We start from the raw sequence: 7296 nt of genomic DNA, 5'->3' as shown, positions 1-7296 counted from the left end.
GGTCAACATGAGAGTATCTTTAACAATATAACAGGAAGCACAACTAAAGCCAATTTTAGCCCAAGTGTGCTCCTACCAGCCTATGGAGGTGGTGGGATCCTACCAGTTTCCCTACCAGTTCGGTGGTCATGCATTTTGCGCATGTGCAGCTTTCCAAACACCAGCTGAGGCTCTGCTGCACCAATCAGCTGAGAGGATAAAGAACAGAAAAGCACAGAGGCAGGTGGGAGGGCCGATCCTGCACTTTCCTTTCTCCTCTCAGTTGATTGTTGGAGCTTTTTTACTACTGGTTTGGCTGAACTGGGCCAAACTGGTAGCATTACACCACTGCTATGGAGCTTCATCCAGTCATCCAGGTCATAGTAGTCCCAAAGTGATTGGTCTCATTCGAGACAATGATGAATCCACATACCGACGGGAGGTTGTACAACTTGCCTCATGGTGTGACCGGAACAATCTGGAATTGAACACACTCAAAACCGTAGAAATGGTGGTAGACTTTAGGAGAAACCCTCTCATACCTCTTACAATACTAGACAACACGGTATCAACAGTAAAGACCTTCAAATGTCTAGATTCTATCATATCACAAGACCTAAAATGGACACCTAATATGCAAAACATCATCAAAAAAGTACAACAAAGAATGTTCTTTCTGCTCAACTCAGAAAGCTCAAACTGCTCAAGGAGATGCTGATACAGTTCTACAGAGGAATTATTGAATCTTGTCACCTGCACCTCTATAATTGTCTGGTTTGGTTCTGCAACCCAAGACAGATACAGAATTCAGAGAGTAATTAGGACTGCAGAAAAAAACAATTACTATCAACCTGCCTTCCATTGAGGACCTGTAAATTGCACGAGTCAAAAAGAGGGCTATGAAAATATTTACAGACCCCTCACATCCTGGACATAAACAGTTTCAACTCCTACCCTCAAAATGATGCTCTAGAGCACACAAGAACAACTAAACACAATAACAGTTTTTTCCTGAATGCCATCACTCTGCTAAACAAATAATTCCCTCAACACTGTCAAACTATTTACTAAGTCTGCACTACTATTACTATTAATCCTCCCATCCTTCCTTTCACCCATCTCCTCCCACTTATGACTGTATGACTGTAACCTTGTTGCTTGTATCCTAACTATTTTTATTGACTGTTTCCTAGTATGATTTGATTGCTTATTGGTATCCTATGACTATTATTAAGGTATTGTACCTTATGATTCTTGACTCTTGATGAATGTATCTTTTTTTTTTTGCATACACTGAGCATATGCACCAAGACCAATTCCTTGTGTGTCCAATCACACTTGGCCAATAAAGAAATCTATCTATCTATCTATCTATCTATCTATCTATCTATCTATCTATCTATCTATCTATCTATCTATCTATCATCTATCAAAGGTGTTTTTCTTTTGGTTTTTTTCCTTGAAGGTGTTTCACCTCATCCAAGAAGCTTCAAGATAAGAAGTGATGGAGGAGAAGTGAAACATCTGCAAGGAAAAAAAAAAAAAGGTCCAGTTGCCCTTTGAAAAGCATCTTTGGGGCACCCTATGGAAGCTAGAATTTTGAATCTAGAGATTATTTTGCTCTTGTCCATTTCCCACCTGGTAAGATATAATGTTGAGAATTGACTTGCTTAAAATGCACAAATGTTTCTATAATCCCATTTGTATGGGATTATAGAATTCTATAATCCCATTTGTATGGATTTCAGTAGTTTTTACATTTTCCTTTATTCTTTCCAATTGCCTCTATTAAACCTCTTCCATAATTATTCTTCACTATTTCAGTTATAAAATTTCTAATGAAATTCATTCTCCTTTATTGTTATTTTTATTTACTTGTTGACATTCTTAATCAAGCTGTCTGTCCTTGTCTTTCCTTACATAACACTGTAAATTTTCATTTCTTAGTCACAAATCCTTGTTTCCCAAGGCCTTTATTTTCCATTTTGCTTTTGTTGCAGCTTATTCTTTTCATCTGAAGTGCTGAAAGGTTTTTTTTCAGCTTCTATTTTCACAATGTCCATTACCTTTTTCCATAGTTCATCAGGGTTTCTTCTTCTTCTTCTGAATCTACTGAATCTATTCCTTAGAGTGATTTCATATTTGGATCAGACATCTTTCAAGTCAAAGATTCCATTATATTTTATTGTTATACATTTTTCTCTGTATATTTCACACCATTCGTTCATCATCTGCTCGACAGTTGAAAAATCACATCGCAATAAACTTTCGGCCACTTCTTTCTCTCATGTGGTTTTATGCCCTGAATAATCCAAGAAAGCATCTGATTTGACATCCCTATTCCACTTTGGCAAAACTCTCTTACTCTTAAAATACGCAATCTGGTAAACTACTGTATATTTCCATGTTGTCAGTGTTGAGTTTTCCTTTGGTCATAAGTATTTCATATTCTATCAGTCCTTTTAAAACAAGGAACTCTGCTTTCACTTCTACTTTCTACTGTGACCAGTTCCTTGTAGTCTCTGGAACTATTTGCCAAAGTGATGTTTCACCCAAATTTATCTTAACATTTTCAACTATGTTCTTACAATGTTGTAGGTAGCAATGCAGTAGTGGGTTGCCTTTTCCTTCTGGATCTGTTTTCCCGCACCACTATTTTATACCCTACTAGCAAGGTTGACCCTACCAGGAACTCTTTTAGGGTCACTGAGACCATAGAAATCTCCCCCAAAAGTCACCGTGATGAGCTCCTAGGCAGGGGGTCATGAGGTTAGATAAGCTTGCAAGATATTATTAAAAGTTTTATTTGACTGTGACTTTTTTCTTTTACTCTAATTCAGAAGTCTCATTTTTCATGTTCAGTTTATGTTATTATATTGATATAACTTTCTTCGGAGTCATTTATTTGAGATGGGTGTCCATAGAAATGGAATAAAATAAAAACAAATTAAATAGCTCAGGAAGGGTTTGTGAATAAATGACCATGGATTCAAAACATTGATCTCTCTGGGGCAGACTAAAGAGAATGTTTTTTTAAGAGATATTTTGCAATTAGCCTGAAGATCTAATATATACATGTTAATTAGGCCACATTTTGTAGCATATCTATTTATCTAAGGATGAATATGGTGCCAATTTTTGATTTTCTCTATCTTAAATGCATGGCTTGTTTCTTAGGCTCACTATATAAAACAAATATATATATATGCATAACTTATACTGATCAAGCCCTTTGAGAGGGCTTTAAGAGATATGCTGTACTTCAGGAGTGCAGCTTAATTGCTAGGTCATTTAAAGAACTACAAATGCATATTTGGTCTGAGACCACCTCATTATTTTCTTTTATATAAGTGCTGAAAGTTCATCAGAGACCAACCAGTATACATAAATGTGTTTCTATACCAAGTGACATCTTCTCCATTAATGGAAAAAAAATATTAAAATTATAGTGCAATGATAATGTGACACAGGGTTTATTGATTTAGTTATTAATCAAATTTATATGGTTGCCCGTCTCTCTGAGTAACTTACAATAGGATTGTAAAATATTTAAGATCTGAAAATATTTAAAAAATAAAATCTCAAAGACTAAAAGAGGACTGCAGATGTTAACAACAATGGAGCCACCTTAGTACTTTGCTGGCTGCCAGCCCTGAAGGCACAACTAGATTTTAAGTGACTTTGGGAAAAATCAACAGGCATGGAGTTAGCCTTACTCAATGTTGCATAAGGGGCACCACAGCAGAAAAGGCCTGCCTCCCGAGGCCTGCCAATGTAGCTTCCTAGCAGATGGTATCTGTAGCATGTCTCTTCTGCTGGATCTGATACGATGGGCAGATAGATAAGATAAAATAACCTTTATTGACATTTTTTTAACTGTGGGGACGTGTTAAAAATGAAATTCTGTTGCCTACTCTCAAAAGTGTACACATACATAACACACACATAAACATTCTATACACATACATATGTATGTGGATCTTTGGTTATTCGGGTTTTCTCCCGCGTAAGATTGGAAGTATCTAGGCAACGTTTCGATGAAGTCTCATTCATCATCTTCAGGCTTGTGTCTTCGGCTCTGTGCTTCTCAGAGTGCACAGACAAATACATATGTATATACATATGTATATACCTACCCCCTTACATATAAATACATATCGATATTAATCACTGTTCATCTTGAATACATAGTGGAAAGAGGAAACTTAAGAGTTCACAAGATTGATATTGTATGGAACAAAACTTGTGGCTGAGTCTAGATGTTCTGCTTCAGATACCACAAAGCCTCCTCCCAGAAGGTAACAAGGAAAACAGATAGTGAAGAGGATGTGTAGCGTTCTAGACAATACTGCCGACTCTGCTCAAGCAACACTTATATGCTATGTCCTGGATAGAAGGGATTGACCTGTCAATAATCTTTTCTGTCATCCTCACCACTCTGCACTGCCTTCCTGTCTAAAGCAGTGATGCTTCCAAACCAGACTGCAATGCAATACGACAGGGTGCTCTTGATCATCCCTCTATAGAAAGTGATAAGGACAGAGGTACAGGGACATATGATGAGGGAGAGGGGGTCCCTCAAATAACCCAGTCCCATGTCATAAAGGTGTTTTTCTGGTGAGACCGGTCTATCAGGGCAACCTGGTCTACCCAAATATGGAACGGAGCATGCTGCTTCCATTTTCTTCTTCTTCGGAGTATCTCCATCCCATATTTGGGTAGACCAGGTTGCCCTGATAGACCGGTCTCATTGGAAAAACACTTAATCTCCCCGCAGACAAAGCAAGTGGAGCCCATGGCCTAGAGGTTAATACATCTGCAAGTAGCCCAGGTTCGAATCCCAGAAGGGTATTGCTAGCTGATGAGAGCTAAACAGCTCCTAGCCTCCCTTTATTTCTTTGTCGGTAAATTTAAATTTAACATGTCATAAAGGGTTTTAAAGGTCAAAAACAGCACTTTGAATTGGAGCCAGAAGCAGATTGACAACCATGGAGCAGAAGTGTAACATGCTGTTCTATAAGCACACACATAACATGCAGACATCCTTCATCATCACTATGCAGCAGGAAACTCCCAATATTCCAACTAGCTGCAAGAACACCCATTCTTCTGTTGCATCCAGCCCAGGAAAGCACACAGCATTAGCAACGAGGGACCATCTCTTCATCTACTGCCAGGTCCATGAGTGCAGCAAATGTGGCAAGCATGGGCAGAATAGCAGGAAGGTCCATCTTCTGGGAATACGTTTCACGTGCCACAATTGTTTTTCAACACTGTTTGCATGGGCTTTAGGCTTTGCATGATCAAAATAACTAACTTACTACATATTCCACTTGTGTATCATAATTAATCAACCTTAAAGTATACATGACTCCAATATCTCTGAAAGTAATTTTTTCCCCTTCATCTGGTTACTAAACAGGTAGGAAAACTGTTTTTCCGCATATGTTCTTGCAGATTTAAGTGGTTTTAATTATGGCACACTTGCAAGAAAACCAAACTTGGTTTTTCCTATGCTTTTCAAATAAAAACAATGCATAAACGAGGTGCCCTCTGAACTCACTTGTTTTCTTGCAGATGTTTCATTGTCCTAACTACACTAGGTAACATCTGATGATATTACCTAGTTGGGGTAATAAAACACCTGCAAGAAAACAAGTGAGTTCAGAGAGCACCAAGGACCCCTCATTTCTTCCCTGAGCTACAAATATTCTCCTTTATTGGAACTATGCATCAAGTTGAATACTTGGCCATGTGATGGTCTTCTCAGGGAAACAAAAATTAGAATTACATTTCCAGCTCTGTTAGAGCTCTACAGGTGGTCCACAATGCTAAATTGTGTGTGTGTGTGTGTATGTGTGTGTGTTTGCACGTACACACTCATACAGACAAAATTGTTTCCTTTGGGATCTTCATAGTCCTATAATTCTGCTCCCCTCTTTGTTATATTCTGTACTGTGAGCAGAATACTACAGTATATGATATAGAATATTTGCAATATTCGTGGTAGCTATCAAGTCATGAATAGTTCAAAATTCCTTTCTCTGAAGGCATCTTTTTGATTTCTACATATCTTGCTCAACACAGATATGACAATTGAACAACAAGCAAGACATCTTATCAACTACACAGGCAGCCCTGAATCACCGCATTTTAATGAACTAATTAAAACATTGGGAGGAACCCAGCTTAGTGAGTCATATTGATTCTTTGTAGAGCCTTTTGCTATTCACTCACTTGAAGCATGTGGGTTAAAACTTTGACTGACAGAGGAAATGGAGATGAAAAACTGAAACAATGTCCAGTTTGAAGGCATCACAGTAAAATAATTGATTGTTATTTTCTTGTTTGTGTGGCATGTTTTCTTTTTTATGGAAAAAATTACAATCTTGTAACTTGTAAGAACAGAACAAGCCCATTTATGTACACAAACACTTTATGTAAGTGAATCTTTTGGTAGGTCAATATCTGAATAAATAAAGCTTGAGCTATAATGTATTATGAAAGTAAAAAATTCAGCCATGGATAGGAATATGGGAAATACTGTAAATAAAGTGTCTTGCCAAATGAATGGAACAGTCAAAGCAGACTTTTAACAGATTGTTTAAAAACTGCATACAATATCATAAGAAAAATATTCAGTGTAAATAAGAGACTGATTTTATATATATAATGAAGTAGAGTGAATGATGTTTGCATGAAAAATTTACACTGTCATTTTCATTTTCTTATTCCATGCCTTAATTTCTTAACCTTCATTTCACATATACTGTATTTCAGAAGCTATGAATCTTGAAATCAGTACCTTTCAGCCTAATGCACTTTGCTATGTTGTTAGGAATATTATATAAATCACATCTATTGCTACACAATCTTTATAGGTAGCAGGATCTGGGTTAGTAAATGTGATTCTCATGGAATTTCCAGAAGTCTAATGCAGCTTGAGCAATTTTTTACTGCTGAAGACATCATATCATATCCCTTCAGTGAGGGATTAGGATCAGTGGTGGGATTCAAATTTTTTTACTACCGGTTCTGTGGTGTGCGTGGCTTGGCTTGGTGTGCGTGGCTTGGTGGGCATGACAGGGGAAGGATACTGCAAAATCTCCATTCCCACCCCACCCCATTAACCTGCTTTCCAGCTCCATTCTCCTGTGCAGGGCAACAAAAGAAGACCCAGCTGATCAGCTGGGCCTTGAGAGGCAGAGTATAGATGGGGCAGGACCAGTCAGAGGTGGTATTTCGAACTACTCAAAATTTCCGCCACTGGTTCTCCGAACTACTCAAAATTTCCGCTACTGGTTCTCTGAACTACTC

This window comes from Notechis scutatus, chromosome 3, assembly GCF_049901735.1.
Source record: "Notechis scutatus isolate UNSWTSFEM ecotype Mainland chromosome 3, rNotScu1.2, whole genome shotgun sequence".
Classification (NCBI taxonomy): domain Eukaryota; kingdom Metazoa; phylum Chordata; class Lepidosauria; order Squamata; family Elapidae; genus Notechis; species Notechis scutatus.
The sequence above is the reverse complement of the archived record's forward strand: the minus strand, read 5'-3'. Positions refer to the sequence as shown.